This window comes from Balaenoptera ricei, chromosome 1 (assembly GCF_028023285.1).
Source record: "Balaenoptera ricei isolate mBalRic1 chromosome 1, mBalRic1.hap2, whole genome shotgun sequence".
In the NCBI taxonomy this organism is placed as follows: Eukaryota; Metazoa; Chordata; class Mammalia; order Artiodactyla; family Balaenopteridae; genus Balaenoptera; species Balaenoptera ricei.
In genome coordinates, this window is record NC_082639.1 from 29,227,039 (window position 1) to 29,243,617 (window position 16,579).

The 16,579-nt window shown below is 39.7% G+C and overlaps 1 protein-coding gene across 3 annotated transcripts in view; it reads left to right on the forward strand.

Moving 5' to 3' along the window:
• THRAP3 (thyroid hormone receptor associated protein 3) overlaps positions 1 to 16,579 on the forward strand; it is a 72,043-nt gene that overhangs the window by 29,324 nt on the left and 26,140 nt on the right. Inside the window, exon 1 of one of the 3 annotated variants that reach the window (XM_059919094.1) lies at positions 6,124 to 6,283. The exons of the other annotated variants lie outside the window; for them this stretch is intronic. The gene's annotated coding sequence lies outside the window, so the exon portion shown is untranslated. Of the gene's footprint in view, positions 1 to 6,123; positions 6,284 to 16,579 lie in introns of those variants that run through there. 3 annotated transcript variants of the gene reach the window in all.

Consider the following 16,579-nt stretch of genomic DNA (forward strand, 5'->3'; position numbering starts at 1 on the left):
TGGATTTTCCCCTCTAAGATCCTTTGTCTTTTAAAGCTGCTTTTGATTAATTCAGTCAGTAGATGCTTGAGTGCTTGTTACTGTGCCTGTTCTCTGTTGCTAGGGATAACCGGCAATGAGCAAGACAAACAGGACCCCCATTCTTGGGGAGCTTACATTCTAGTTTGGGAAGGCAGATACTGTAGTTTCAGATTTCGTAAGTGTAGGAAAGAAATACGACTGCAAGATAACAGTGAGGTGTCATTAGGTAGAATGCTAAGGAATACCTTTTCGAGTTAGGTGACAAGCTGAGATCTGAAGGATGAGAAAGGAGCCAACCATGCTTTAGACTGCAGAAGGGTGTTCATGTAGCGAGAACTGCAAGTATAAAGGTGCTGAGACTATAAGTGCTTGTAAGTGTTCAAGGAACAGAAAGAAGGCCTTTGTGACTCCGGTAGAGGGATTGAATCAGGAGAGAGTGGTTTGAGATGATGTTGGAGTAGGCAAGAGTCAGATCATTTAGAATCTTGAAATTATGGCAAGCTGGAGCTTTCATATATAAATCTGATGAATTCAATTTTGTTCCTTTAAAAAAAAAAAACAAAACAAATACAAGATGTTCCAGAAAATAATTAGACCTATTTGTCTATATAGTTAATATGCTGTTCCTTATGAGCCAGAGGAGGGGAGTTGCACTGATCATATGTATCTGAACTGAGTTCTGGTTCAGTGTCTGGATCTATCTGCGGTTGGGATAGTTGAGTGGTCTCTAAATTTAGATAGCTTTGAATAGTGCCTTAATGAATTCGTTTTAGATTTAGAAGCAGCAGGTTGGGTTCTTGATTTCTTTTGTAGACTCAGGTGACTGGTAAGGTCCAGAATGATAGCAGATCTTGAAATTATTTTTGGTTTCTTATGTAGAGTTGTGTGTGTATTTAAGACATCTCTTTTTTTCCCCCTCAACTTATCTGGTAAAGTGTAGATATAAATGGAAAGACATCAGGTGGTTATATCTCAACAGGAAAGTCTTAGTGGATGAAGACTAGAAACTGCAAAAATAAATGATGAATTTAAAAGTGACTAATAGGGCTTTCCTGGTGGCGCAGTGGTCGAGAATCTGCCTGCCAATGCAGGGGACACGGGTTCGAGCCCTGGTCTGGGAAGATCCCACATGCCGCGGAGAAACTGGGCCTGTGAGCCACAATTACTGAGCCTGCGTGTCTGGAGCCTGTGCTCCGCAACAAGAGAGGCCGCGATAGTGAGAGGCCCGTGCACCGCAATGAAGAGTGGCCCCCGCTTGCCACAACTAGAGAAAGCCCTCGCACAGAAATGAAGACCCAACACAGCCATAAATAAATTAATTAATTAATTTAAAAAAAAAAGTGACTAATATTGGATAAGGTTCAAAACTTGAGCATTTGAAAAGACAGTCATTGTTGTCCTTTACGACAGTGCCATCCAAGAGAAGTCCAGTGTGCCACATGTAATTTCAAATTTCCTAGCATCCATATTAAGAAAATAAATAAAAAGAAGCAGATGAAATTAATTTTAATGATATATTTTATGTAATTTAATATATCCAACACATTCTCATTTCAACATGTAATTAATATAAGAAATCCTTAATGAAGTATTTTACATTCTGGGTTTTGTACTAAGTCTTTGAAATCCTGTATTTTATACCTATAGCTCATCCCAGTTCAGGCCAGCCACATTTCAGTTGCACGGTAGCTACATGTGTATGGGACACTGCAGCTCTTAGGGTTCATACTTCTGAAGGAATGGATAAATTGATATGATCTAGTTATTGAAAGATACCCTGCCATGTTGTGAACATCATTCAAAGCAGTGATGGTTTAACATATAAGGAAATAAATTTAAAAACATACATTTTTCCCTCCTCTAAACCTCTGTGTGATAGACTTGTTTGGGGAAGCTGATATTATCCCCAAAAGGCTAACGTCTGTAAAAGATGTCAAACAGCTTATCTCCTAAGAGAGTTGTAAACAGACTTTATGTAGAACAAGCTTTATGTACAACTCCGTGTAAGCAGTGGCTTTCTGTGTATCGATGGTGGGATGAAGAGAGAACACAGTCCTAGTCCTTGGAATCTGTAAAGAATGTCCGTAAACCAGTGGATTGGAATTCCTGTCCTGGTTTCCTGAATAAGAATCTTGATAGATGGACTTTTTAAAAAGCTCTGTAGGTGATTGCAATATGTACCACTGGTTCAGCCCAAGGTCTTAGTAATAATAACTTAATTAAAAAAATAGTTGTGTCATGATTGGCTGTTAAACTTAGTTTTTAAAAAGGTTTATCATAATGAGAGCTGGAAGGAGGCCATAGGTGATTAGTTAACATAGCCTGTAGTATCTTTTTTTTTTTTAATTTTATTTATTTATTTTATTTTTGGCTGTGCTGGGTCTTCGTTTCTGTGCGAGGGCTTTCTCTAGTTGCGGTGAGTGGGGGCCACTCCTCATCGCGTTGCACGGGCCTCTAACTGTTGCAGCCTCTCTTGTTGCAGAGCACAAGCTCCAGACGCACAGGCTCAGTAGTTGTGGCTCACGGGCCCAGTTTCTCCGCGGCATGTGGGATCTTCCCAGACCAGGGCTCGAACCCGTGTCCCCTGCATTGGCAGGCAGATTCTCAACCACTGCGCCACCAGGGAAGCCCTGTAGTATCTTTATTAAGTCAGGAAAGCTGAGAGTTCCTTTGAAAAATGGGAAGGATATATTCCCCAATGGAACACATTTAAAACAGTAACTAAAATTGCTGTCAGCCTACCCTAGGGATATAGGAGAGGAGCCTCTGGGGTGAATCGAAGATTATTTAAGTTGCTGTCTGTGCTGTTCATTCTATTTCTCTAATGATGAAAGGTTAATTGCATAGATGATCCTGAGCCTAATAGACACCCATTGAGCAAATTCTCAGGAGAAGATACCACAAGTTGCCTACATTGGGAATATTAGATGAGTAAGTTCCAAATGAAAGGCCCCTCAGTTTGCTGTTGATTTTTCCCTGCTACCATCCAGCAGCAAACGGATTTATTCTACAAAGGTCAGGACCCTAGAATTTGACCTTTTTTTGCTTCTCTGCACCTCTTCAGTGCAACACATGCCAGTTTAGCTAATAAAGTTATAAAACACATTATTGTTCTGTGTAGGAAGATATCTGATTGCTTACTAATAGCAGGAAAATAGAATCAGTGGTGAAATCTGTTTGCTCTCAGAGAAGTTGCTAAATATCTCCCTCTCACCACTCTAGGGTTGTAGCTAAACATAGCTTAAGGTGTGAAGTCACATGTTGAATGGCAGGCGTTTACGTACACTTTTTAATTCCCGTGGCAGTCTTGTGAGGTGTAGGTCATGTTTGGAAGATTGAGAGAGTAAGTATCTTGTCCAGCTAATGGGTGGAGGAGCCAAGATTTGAACCCAGTTATTTTTTTGGTGCCAAAGCCACTACTCACTGCAGAACCTAGCCCAGTATTATAAAGTGACTCTCTGAGGTTCTGTTCATTTGGGACAGGGCATTTCAGATTGATAATTTGCTTTGTCATATTCCCTCACTTACACCCACCTTTATATGCCCATCTTGAAATAACATTATATTATGGAAAACACTAAATGAAACCTGGATTCTAGTCCTAGCTGTTTGCTTACTGTGTATTGGGATTATGGATTCTCCTTCCACTGAGCAGGGATTTCCCAATTATCTGTCTACTTTGGTCTTCTCATAATTGTGAGATGTGGGCACCATTACCCCTGTCCTTTTTTTTTTTTTTAATAAACTTTTTGTTTGAGAATAGTTTAAGATTTACAGAAAATTGCAAGGATTGTACAGAATTCCTGTATTAGTTTGCTAGGGCTGCCATAACAAAGTATCACAAACTGGGCGGCTTAAGCAACAGCAATATATCGTCCCACAGATCTGAAGGCTAGAAGTACAAAAATCAAGAGGTTGGCAGGGGCTTCCCTGGTGGCACAGTGGTTAAGAATCTGCCTGCCAATGCAGGGGACACGGGTTCGAGCCCTGGTCCAGGAAGATCCCACATGCCGCGGAGCAACTAAGTCCGTGAGCCACAACTACTGAGCCCATGTGCCACAACTACTGAAGTCCGTGCGCCTAGAACCCATGCTCCGCAACAAGAGAAGCCACTGCAGTGAGAAGCCTGCGCACCACAACTAAGAGTAGCCCCCGCTCGCCACAACTAGAGAAAGCCCGCGCACAGCAATGAAGACCCAACGCAGCCAAAAAAAAAAAATTTATATTAAAAAAAAAAAAGAGGTTGGCAGGATTGGTTCCTTCTGAGACCTGTGAGGGAAGGGTCTCTTCCAAGGTCTCTCTCGTCGGCTTGTATTAGATGGCTGTCTTCTCCCTATTTCTCTTCATATCGTCTTCTCGCCACGTATCTCTGTGTCCAGATTTCCCCTTTTATAAGGATACCAGTCATATCTGTAAAGACCCTGTCTCCAAATGAGGTCACGTTCTGAGGTGCTTGGTGTTAGGACTTCAGTATGTACATTTTAGGGTTAGGGAGACACAGTTTAACCTGTAACAGTCCTGATATTTCCTATGCCCAATTTCTTCTATTATTAACATCTTACATTAGAATGGTACATTTGTCACAGTTAATGAACCAGTATTGATACACTATTATTAACTAAAGTGTAAGCCCTATTTTTAACACATAAGAAAACTTCCGTTCGGGGAGGGGATATGACTTGGAAAAGATTTCAAAACTAGTGACCTCCTTTCTGACTTTAGTACAAGCAAAAGAAAACTTCCCAAGTCACATTATGAGCCTGAAAAGATATTTTCTACCTATAATTACAAGAGGATTTTCTTGTTTTCTGCATCCAGCAGAGTGCTTAGCATGGAGTAAGTGTTCAATAAAATCTGATAGAATGAACAGAAACATGCTCTCGGTACTTGTTGGGCCATGGTATTTTTTGGGAGAGTATACTCACAATAATCTTAGCAAAGTAAAGTACAGAGATTGTGAAACCTGCTTTAATGAGAAAGCAAAACTATTTAAAAAATTGTGAAATGATTGTGTATTTACCTTTCCAGTAACCAGCACTTGGTGCGAAGTCCTATTTATGTTTATGAAGCCCAATCTACTAAGCTGAAACTTTATTTATTTATTTATTTGGCTGCACCAGGTCTTCGTTGTGGCACACGGGATCTTTTAGTTGCGGCATGCAGGATCTTTTCTTTTTTAGTTGTGGCTTGTGAACTTTTAGTTGCGGCATGTGGGATCTAGTTCCCTGACTAGGGATTGAACCCAGGCCCCCTGCATTGGGGGTGCGGAGTCGTAGCCACTGGACAACCAGGGAAGTCCCCTGAAACTTTAGAAGTTAAGTTGTATGTTCAGTATTAACCACTTTTAACAAATGAATAAACTGAAATCTACAAAGACTGTTAATTCTTAAAGTCCCCCAGAATGCCTCTCTTATTCCAAGTCACTTCCTTTTGCTATTAGATAAACCGTATATTTAAAACACAGTGCAGGCAGATGAAGTTGAGTTTACCACCTTGTAGGAGGCATACTTATAATAGAAGAAATTGGTGTGTAAAATTGCTTGCATATATTTTCTTTTACTAGCTTTTTTCAGACTGGTGGCTTGAGACCTAAGTTTATTACTTGTGTGTATTTTTCAGAATTTTCCAGCATTGATTGATTAAATTATGTTGCTTTCTATGACTATTACATAATATCCCAGCTATCTTAAGATTTTCCTATGTTTTTATTTCTGATTGGGGGAGAAACAGCAGTTTGATGGAAAGAATGAATAAAGGGGTTTCCCAGCAAAGGTTTGTCATTTTGATCTTAAATTATTCAATCTTTTCTCTGGTGTTTTTTAAAAAAAACAAAACACAAAGAAAGAGAAACATTTATGAAACTCTTATTCCTTTGTGGAAATCAGGCCTGAAATAATTAGTGGCATGCTGTATTCTGTGCCATATGGAAAATAGCTATCTCACTGAATTTTTCCTACCTTTCCAAGTTACTGAGAAATAGTGGTCCTGTTCCTTTAAAAAATGAAAGATGGAAGCGGTGGAGTTTGCCATGTCTTTGGGACAGAGAAACTAATTCAGTCTCTGAAGAGCAGGAAGGAAATGTGACCTCTTGCTGGCTGTGTGATGGAAAGAAGCTAGCGGCAGTGTCTCTCAGCCTGACAGGAGTCTTGCAGAGCCCTGACTCGCTCTGGAAACTTCTCTTTCCCAAGTGAGGTTGGTGCTGCCTGAATTTGGTGTAGGTGAATTGCCCCCATGCAAGTGATAGTTTAAGTATAGTCAGAAGGTAAGTAATCAAGTCCCTGGTCAGCTATTTTCGGGCAGATGCACTGGTTTTTATAAAGCGGTAGAATATGTTATGAATCTTAAATGATTTCTTCTACAGTAAATTTCAGAGTTGATAGGATGGAAGTGGAGGATGATTCTTTTTTAAGAGCAAAAAAATTTTTTTAAAATAAATTTATTTTTGGCTGTGTCAGGTCTTCGTTGCTGCGCACGGGCTTTCTTTAGTTGTGGCGAGCAGGGGCTACTCTTCATTGTGGTGCGCAGGCTTCTTATTGCTGTGGCTTCTCGTGTTGTGGAGCACGGGCTCTAGGCACGCGGGCTTCAGCATTTGTGGCATGCAGGCTCAATAGTTGTGGTTCGTGGGCTCTAGAGCGCAGGCTCAGTAGTTGGGTGCACGGGCTTAGTTGCTCCGCGGCATGTGGGATTTTCCCCAGACCAGGGCTCAAACCCGTGTCCCCTGCATTGGCAGGCGGATTCTTAACCACTGCGCCACCAGGGAAGCCCTAAAAGCAAAAAGTTTAACCCTCACCACTTAATTCCATTTTTAGGATATGGCTGAAGTAACGATGAAGAATGTCCTTCTCAGTTTGTGTAAACGTTCTAAGTTCTTTTTGCCATTGGTAGAGCTGTTCCAAATCCTCATTTTATTGACGAAAAATAGGCACAGAGAGGTTAAAAACACCTCCTTCAAATAAGGGGTTTTGCGTTTATTAGGAGCATGAGTTTAGTTTTGGTAAATTTCTCTCATTTAAGGTGCCCGTTATTTATTTACTTATTTTTAGCGTTTCATTGCTCACCAGTGGCAATGAAGATCAGTTCTGCCCTGATCAGAGGTCCTGATAAGAGAGGGAAGAAAGCAGATTGCATCAGCCAAACAGGAGGCTAGAATAACATCTGTTATTTATTAGTTGATGATTGGTGCTTGGGCTGGAAAGGAGGGAAGTCAAGAAGACTCTGAGGTAGGATGGGCACCCTGCTGGTTAGACAGGAGCCCACAGTCCCCACGCCCACCCACAGAATACAGGTATCTGGTGGCTTTTGGAAAAGAACTCTGTCAGAACAGGTCTGTTTTGCATTTGGGAGCCCAAAGCATCCAACATAAGTAGCAATACTGTTAGAAAGGAATTACTTATTTTCCTCAAGTTTGAAGTGATGGCAAAGAGTCCTCATTTTTTTTCCTGTTTTTGCTGTGCAGTTTATTATGAATTTTCTAAGAGACAAATAACACAGTGCTCCTGTTTGCTGTCCAAAGAAATCAGGGCTGGCAAAGGAAGGACAGAGATTGACTTTTGGAGGACTTGGAATTGAACCTTTGTGGATAAGAGCTGGCTTATCCAGCTGGCCAGTACTTCCCACACTGGCAGTGTTCTTGACCTAGGGGAAAAAAGCTCTTTTATTATTATAAATTATCCATGTATATTTTTTTGTGAGGCTTGCCATTCCTTAATTGATGTACTTTTAATCTATTGGGTTGGCCAAAAATTTCATTCGGTTTTAAGTACATTTTTCATTTTCACCACCAACTTTATCGAACAGTTTATTCATTAACTGAACGAATTTTTTGGCCAGCCCAATAAATGCTTCAGAGCTTACCCTCAGGGAAGCTTCTTAATACTCACTTAGAAAAATTATCTGTGTGTCAATGGATAACTAACATGAGTTAGTTTTTTTTACGTAGTGAAAACAGTATACAGAGTTGGGCCTTTTGTTGCTGTAGTTACTTGACTCAAGAACCGAAGGCCAGGTACTGTTTCCCTGAGGGTGTGGGCTTTATTTGCTTCCCTTCACTCTCCAGTTTCTGAACACAGGGGTCCCTGTGCTGAATTGTTTCTGTGAAGTTTTCGGAGCTGGTTGCTCTGAATTCTTTCCAGCCTGACAATAACCAATAGGAAGAACAATTGAGAATTTGTTTTGTAAACATGTCCATTATTAGCATAAGTTAACTAAAATATACGCTGTCATTAATAAAAATGTTATTTTCAGGGAAGTTGATAGTAAGGCTAGGATAAAAGCACACTGGTAAAAAAATTACAATGTCAGATAATCCCCCAAATGCCAAATAAACAGTTGAACTGAGCTCACAATTTTTACAGTGGCTTTTGGACTCCACAGAATTAGAAGCTTTAGCTGTTTTTAGCTTGCTAACCCCAAAATGTAGTTTATTAATGTGTATTTTCTCCCCTCTTATAATAATTTCTCAGTTGTTATGAAGTAGTCACACTTCTAAAAACAAGTTGCTGAAACAACCCACAATGGGAATGGTATTTTGGACTACTCATGTCCTGTAATTAGGAGGTAGTTTAAGGTTGCACTTTGGAATTTACTTTAAATGTGTTTGAACTGAAATCAGAGTCATTGTTATTTGCTGATAATTGATTCTCCTTTTAGACTTATTTGCAGAGCACACATGGAGAAGCATGTAGAGGTGAGCCTTTTGGGTCCCCTCATTTCATGTCTGGTTTTTTTTTTTTGTTTTTTGTTTTTTTCACTGCTCGGCTTGCGGGATCTCAGTTCCCCGACCAGGGATTGAACCCAGTCCTCCGCAGTGAAAGCGCCAAATCCTCACTGCTAGACCACCAGGGAACTCTCGCACGTCTGGATTTTTTAATGGAAGGATTCTCTAATATTTTTTTATGGAAAAGGTATGGGGAAATAGCTGCAGAGACTGGCTCTGTCCACCCAGACTTATTAGGATTTTGACCATGAATTGAGCCCACCTGCAAAGAGTTGATAATTTTTTAAGCTGGATGACGGATGTACTTGGGTTCCTTACACTGTTCTTTTCTACTTTTGTGTATGTTTGAATCAATGCCTCCATAATAAAAACACTAAAAAAAAAAAAAAAAAAAAAAGAGCCCAGCTGGCTATAAGGCTGGCCTGGCCTTTCTTAACCTTCTTTAAAGTCATAAAAGAGGGAAAAAATTCCATTGTAATAAAGTTTTCCTGAAATGGACTTTGAATAAAGTACAGTTTTATTTATTTAGGGTCTTGTGGAAATTACTAGTCTAGATTTTTAAAATATCTCAGAAGAAAGTAGGTAGATGTTTGATTCCACATTAAAAGAATTAACACCATTAACGCTATGAATGTCAACAACTTTGTAAAAGACTGTTAGGGGGAAGTTACCTGTAAACTCACTAGCTAAAAAAATTTATATGTAAAGTAAGAAGCACATGCTCTTATCCTGTCTGCCCCATTTCATGTCTTTCCCTTCTCCTGCCCCCTTCCTCTTCATGTCTTCCTTTCTGCTCCACAGAGGTAACCACTATTAATAGTTTGCTGCATGTGCTTATGTAGATATGTCTTATATGTACATCTGTACCTACATATTACTCATTTTAAAAACAAGTTCTACCAAATTACATAGAATACAATGTTTAAAGTTTAAGAATTTTAGTACTAAACTCCAGAATAGCTATGATTTTGTAACATAGGCAAGGGCAAACTTTTATTATATCCTTAAGTTGTTTAAGCAATAAAATTGCCATTCTCCCCAAAGGACCTTCCTCTCCTTTTAGGAGGGTGCTCAGCGCACATGTAGGTATTTGCCTCTGTGAATTTTAAGACCTCAGAAATTAGTGTTATATTTATGGATTTATTTAACAGTTTAAGAGAGCTGCTTAATAGAGTAACTGTCAGGAAGGGGTCTCTGATTTGATTTCTTCGGGGATGTTGGGGGGGTGGTGTGAAGTCTTGGAAAAGTGTTTCCCTGGAGATACCTACAGCTGCTCTTGATTCTGTTTCCCTTTCCCTCCCTCTTTTGCTCAGGAGAGGATAATCTCCAGAGGAAAGCATAAAATAGTAAACATGTTTAATATTTCACCTGAGTTCTGCTTTCCTGCCCCTAACTATCCAGAGGCACACAGAGCACACAATCAGGCCCCCTCCTTTGCCTACAACCCTTTATGAATGGTGAATTTCTTTCTTGGCTGATTTTTGGATCTGTCTCTTCTTTATTTCAGTCATTTTGTTCACCAAGAATTTTCTGCTTCTTGCCTTTAGTGACTGTTGAGAGCAGGGCTGTCTTGACTGGACTTGTTGGCGGTGGAGTTTCACTCTAACCTGGCACTACTAAATGAAGTGTGTCTCCCTAACATTGAGATCAGTTTGGCCTTCTCTGCCTTTGAGGAAAATGCACAAGGCATACAAATGAGCTCAACTTTTAGTTTAGCTGTAGTGATTAGGACTGTGATACATACTTAATTTTATTCTTGGATTGTATTGTTAATATTTGGTGAACCAATCTTTTATTATTCCTGCTTGTGTGATGAAGAGGAAGTGTGAAAGAGCCTGTTCATTAGCACATACCAAGTGTCCACTCTGTGGCTAAGCACTGTGCATAAAATGGAGAACAAATCAGACGTGATCTCTTACCAGGTAATTTTGTGGCTTCCTGGGTTTGGTATCCTGAATTGTTAAATTTATTTGGTTAGCACTCTTGTGTTACGTAACAGTTACCAAATATAGTGCCATCTGATCTGGAAAAGTATGCTGTCCTCTTGGCAGAGCAGAGACAACAGTCCTGGGGCCTGGGCAAGGGATAGGGAGTGCAGGCCTACATGGGGTCAGTCCTCAGAGACTCTTCCTCTTCTATTAAGGTTATGTTAGAGATCCATAAACAGGGAAAAGACTAATTTTAAGACCTATTTTAAAAACAGGTGTTAAATGGTAACTGTTGAAAATCAAATAATGTAATACAGTAGAATAAAGGACCAAAACTACTTGATCATCTCAATAAATACAGTAAAAAAAAAAACCAACATATTTTCATAATAAAAATATTAAACCAACTAGGAATAGAAGGGAACTTCCTCAATCTGACATTAGACATCTGTGAAAAACCTACAGGTATCATTGTACTTAAAGGTGGACGGAAGACTGAATGTTTTCACCCTAAGTTCAGGGACAAGAGAAGAATGTTCACTTTTGTCATTTCTATTCAACATTGTACCAGATGTTCTAACCAGGGCAGTTAGGCAAGAAAATGAAATAAAAGCCATCTAACTTGGCAAGGAAGAAGTAAAACTATCTCTTTTGCAGGTGATATGATCTTATGTAGAAAATCTTAAGGAATCCACTGAAAACTATTAGAACTATTAAATGAATTCAGTAATGTTACAGGATACAGGATGAGTATACAAGAATGAATTGTATTTCTCTGGGCCTTCCTTGTGGTGCAGTGGTTAAGAATCTGCCTGCCAATGCAGGGGACATGGGCTCGATCCCTGGTCCGGGAAGATCCCACATGCTGCGGAGCAACTGAGCCTGTGCGCCACAACTACTGAGCCCATGTACCACAACTACTGAAGCTTGCGTGCCCTGGAGCCTGCGTGCTACAACTACTGAACCCGCGTGCCACACCTACTGAAACCTGCGTGCCTAGGGCCCATGCTCCGCAACAAGAGAAGCTCCTGCTTGCCGCAACTAGAGAAAGCCTGCGTGCAGCAAGAGACCCGACGCAGCCAAAAATAAATAAAATTATTTTAAAAAAAGAATGAATTGTATTTCTGTACACTAGCAGTGAGCAATCAAAATGACATAGAAAAACAGTTCATTTCCAGTAGCATCAAAAAGAGCAAAATACTTAGGAATAGATTTAACAAAGTGAGCACAAAATTTGTACTCTGAAAACTACAAAACTGTGGAAAGATGTCACATGTTCATGGTTTGGAAGACTTCATGTTGTTAAGATGGCAGTTCTCTCCAAATTGATCTACAGATTCAAAACAATTTTTGTCAAAATCCCAGCTGGCTTTTTTGCAGAAATTGATGTACTGAATCTAAAATTCATATGAGGGACTTCCCTGGTGGCGCAGTGGTTAATAAGAGTCCTCCTGCCAATGCAGGGGACATGGGTTCGAGCCCTGGTCCAGGAAGATCTCACATGCCGCGGAGCAACTAAGCCTGTGTGCCACAACTACTGAGCCTGCGCTCTAGAGCCCGCAAGCCACAACTACTGAGCCCTTGTGCCACAACTACTGAAGCCCGCGCGCCTAGAGCCCGTGCTGTGCAACAAGAGAAGCCACCACAATGAGAAGCCCGCGCACCGCAAGGAAGAGTAGCCCCTGCTTGCCGCAACTAGAGAAAGCCTGCGTGCAGCAACAAAGACTCAATGCAACCATAAATAAATAAATTAAAAAAATAAAATAAAATTCATATGAAAATGTCGGGGACTCAGAATAGCCAAAATTGTCTTTGAGCAGGAGGAAGTTGAAAAACCTACGCTTTCTGATTTCAGAATGTACTACAAGGCTACAGTAATCAAATTGGTTTTGGCATAAGCATAGACATACAGATCAATGGAATAAAATTGAGAATACAGAAATAAACCCTCACATTTATGATCAGTTGATTTTTTTTTTTTTTTTTTTTTTGACCAAGATGCCAAGACATTTCAGTAGGATAAGACTGGTCTTCTCAACAAATGGTACTAGGACATCTGGATAGCCACATGCAAAAGAATGGAGTTGGACCCTTACCTCACACTATAACATAAAATTTAAATCAAAACGGATCATGGACCTAAATGCAAGAGCTAAAGCTATAAAATTCTTAGAAGAAAACCTAGGAATAAATCTTTGTGACCTTGGGCAAACCCTTAGTTAGATATGACACCAAAAGCACAAGGAACAAAAGAATAAGATAAATCAGACTTTATAAAAAAAAACTAACAAAATCCCTTTTTCTTTAAAGATCAGAATCAAGAAAATGGAAGAACAATCTACAAATTGGGAGAAACTTCTTGCAAAGTATATGTCTAATAAGGGATCTATATCCATAATTTAGAAAGCCTTACGACTCAATAATAAAAAGACAAATAATTCAACTTAAAAATGGACAAAGGATCTGAATTGATATTTCTCTAAGATACACAAATAGCCAATAAACATATGAAAAGATTGTCAACATGGTTAGTCATTAGGGAATTACAAATCAAAACCATGAGGGACTTCCCTGGTGGTCCAGTGGTTAAGACCCTGCGCTCCCAGTGCAGGGGGCCCAGGTTCCATCCCTGGTCGGGGAGCTAGATCCATCCCGCATGCCGCAACTAACAGCCCTCATGCTGCAACTAAGACCCGGTGCAGCCAAATAAATACTAAACAAAGAAACCATAATGAGATACCACTTCACACCCACTAGGATGGCTATAATAAAAAAGACAATAATAAAGTGTTAGAGATGGAGAGAAATTGGAACCCTCATACACTGCTGGTGGGAAAGTAAAATGGTGTAGCTGCTTTGGAATATAGTCTGGCAGTACCCCACAAAGTTAAGCATAGAGTTACCATGTGACTGAGCAATACCACTCCTAGGTATGTACCCAAGAGAAATAAGAATAAGTAAAGTGAATAAATATTTTTTAAAAAAAGAAGAAGAAGGTGGTTGGATCTACTGTTATTATTTAAAAGAAAACAAAAGAACTTCCCAGCCAAGCTGTAACAGTTTTCAAAGAAACATTCAGCCTTGCGTTGTCCTGATGGAAGATTATGCGTTTTCTGTTGACTAATTCTGGATGCTTTTTGTTGAGTGCTACTTTCAGTCAGTCTAATTGGGAGCAGTACTTGTTGGAATTAATCATTTAGTTTTCTGGGACTTCCCTGGCGGTCCAGTGGTTAAGAATGCAAGGGGCACGGGTTCAGTTCCTGGTTGGGGAACTAAGATCCCACATGCCGTGAGGTGCATCCAAAAAAAGTATTTATTTATTTACTTTATTTTTAAATTTTTGGCTGCATCGGGTCTCTTGTTGCGGTGCGCGGGCTTCTCTCTAGTTCTGGTGCGGGCTCAGGTAGTTGTGGCACGTGGGCTCAGTTGCCCCGCGGCATGTGGGATCTTAGATCCCTGACCAGGGATCGAACCCATGTACCCTGCATTGGAAGGCAGATTCTTTACCACTGGACCACCAGGGAAGTCCTCAAAAAAGTGTTTAAAAAAAATCGTTTGGTGTTCCGGAAGGAGCTCATAATAGAGGATTCCCTTCCAATCCGACCATATACACAACATCACCTTCTTTGGATGAAGACTGGCCTTTGGTGTGGTTGGTGGTGGTTCATTTCACTTGCCCCACAATCTCTTCCATTCCACATTATTGTACAGTATCCACTTTTCATCACCCGTCACAATTTGTTTTAAAAATGGACTGTTTTCGTTATGTTTAAGTAGCGAGTTGCATGAGGAAATACTGTTAAGAAGGTTTTTTTCGCTTAACTTACGTGGAACCCAAACATCAAAGTGATTAACATAAGCAAGCTGGTGCAGATGATTTTCAGCACTTGATTTGGATATTTTGAGTATGTCACCTGTCTCCCTCGTGGTATAGTGTTGATTGTTCTCAGTTAAAGTCTCGATTTGATTGCCTCGATTTGATTGCTATCAACTTCAACTGGTCTTACCCCACTGTGGAGCATCATCCAGGAGGAAATGTCCAGCACAAAACTTCGCAAACCACTTTTGACATGTTCGATTAGTCACAGCACCCTTTCCATACACTGTGCAAATCTTTTTTGCGTTTCAGTTACGTTTTTACCTTTCTTGAAATAATAAAGCATAAGATGCCGAAAATATTGCTTTTTTTCTTCCATCTTCAATATTAAAATGGCTACACAAAAGTTCACCAATTTTGATAATTTTTTTTTTTTTAATGCACGCTGATATGACAGCTGTCACATGCAGTCTAACAGAATTGTCTTGAATGAAGTTAAAGAGAACTACGTGCTACTAGAGCCATCTTACGGAAAAAAACCGAACAAACTTTTTGGCTAACCCAATAGAAGGATCTTTGATGAATGTATTCTAAATACAGAGCAAGAGAAGCTAGACATTCTTAAATAGTAAGTCCATCAAATCAGGGTAGCTGAGTTGTCCTCCTTGAAGAAATGATGAGTCCTGGTTTTTCAGGATAGTCCCAATTTATTGATAAAGTCCTTTTCCCCATGTCAACCCAAATATCCTGGAAACCCTAAATTGATAGATACAAATGTCACACCCCCACCCCTAGCCTGTCTCAGCCAGAGCAGGGCAATAATCTTTTATTGGACTATATACTGTATGTTAACTTTTAGGTTTGAACTCTCTGGTCCCCCTACTTGTAGGTGGATATTTTTTCTTTGAATAATTGTTACGGGGAATTCTCTGGCGGTCCAGTGGTTAGGACTCCATGCTTTCACTGTCGAGGGCCCGGATTCAATCCCTGGTCAGGGAACTAAGATCCCACGAGCTGCGAGGTGTGGCCTAAATAAATAAATATATGTATGAATGTATGTTTTAGTCATTAAATCATAGCCTTTTTTTCCTCTGAACTACAAGAAGATGCAAATTCCCATGCTTCATTTTCCCCGTCAGTATTCATTCATTACTAAAATTTGTGTGTTTATAAAATCATGTCATAGATGTTATACATTTCAGTATGTCAGTGTATCTTATGGAATTTTACGTCTTAAATTAGGGACTTGCCTAAAAGGATTCTAAGTCTTATGGTGAGATTTTTGCATTTCTTTTTGGAAGGCTATTTCTTGGGAAGATTTCCATAGTTGATTGTTCTTATCCATTGTTTTGACTATTAGTTTACTTTTTTTTATTTTTCATTTTTTTTAAATTAATTTTTATTGGAGTATAGTTGCTTTACACTGTTGTGTTAGTTTCTGCTGTGCAGCAAACTGAATCAGTTATACGTATACATATATCCACTCTTTTTTAGATTTCCTTCCCATTTAGGTCACCATTTAGTTAACTTTTAGAGGGTGGTGTTTAGTGATCCTGTCCTGAAATTCTCTAGGCTTAGATCTTATTTGGGTCCTGTAACCCAAATTAAACAGATTAAAATAACTGTTGTTCCTTTGTAACACTCCTTCTTCCTTGAATTAGTCATGAGTCCTTTGAGTAAGAATTAGTGATGAAAGTTTCATGATGTTAATATATTCTAATATATTCTAATAACGTAAGAAAATAAGATAGAGGCAACTCTTATATACACTACCGAATGTAAAATAGTTAGCTAGTGGGAAGCAGCAGCATAGCACAGGGAGATCAGCTCAGTGCTTTTCGATGACCTAGTGGGGTGGGATAGGGAGGTGGGGAGGGAGGCTCAGGGGGGAGGGGATATGGGGATATATGTATGCATGTGGCTGATTCACTTTGGTGTACAACAGAAACTAACACAGTATCGTGAAGCAATTATACTCCAATAAAGATCTATTTAAAAAAAAAAGAGAGACAACTCTGTATGCTTCATTGCTGCAGGGAAGCAGGTGGTGCTAGAGAAAGAGGTTGGTGCTTAAAACCTAGTACTAAACCTAGTACT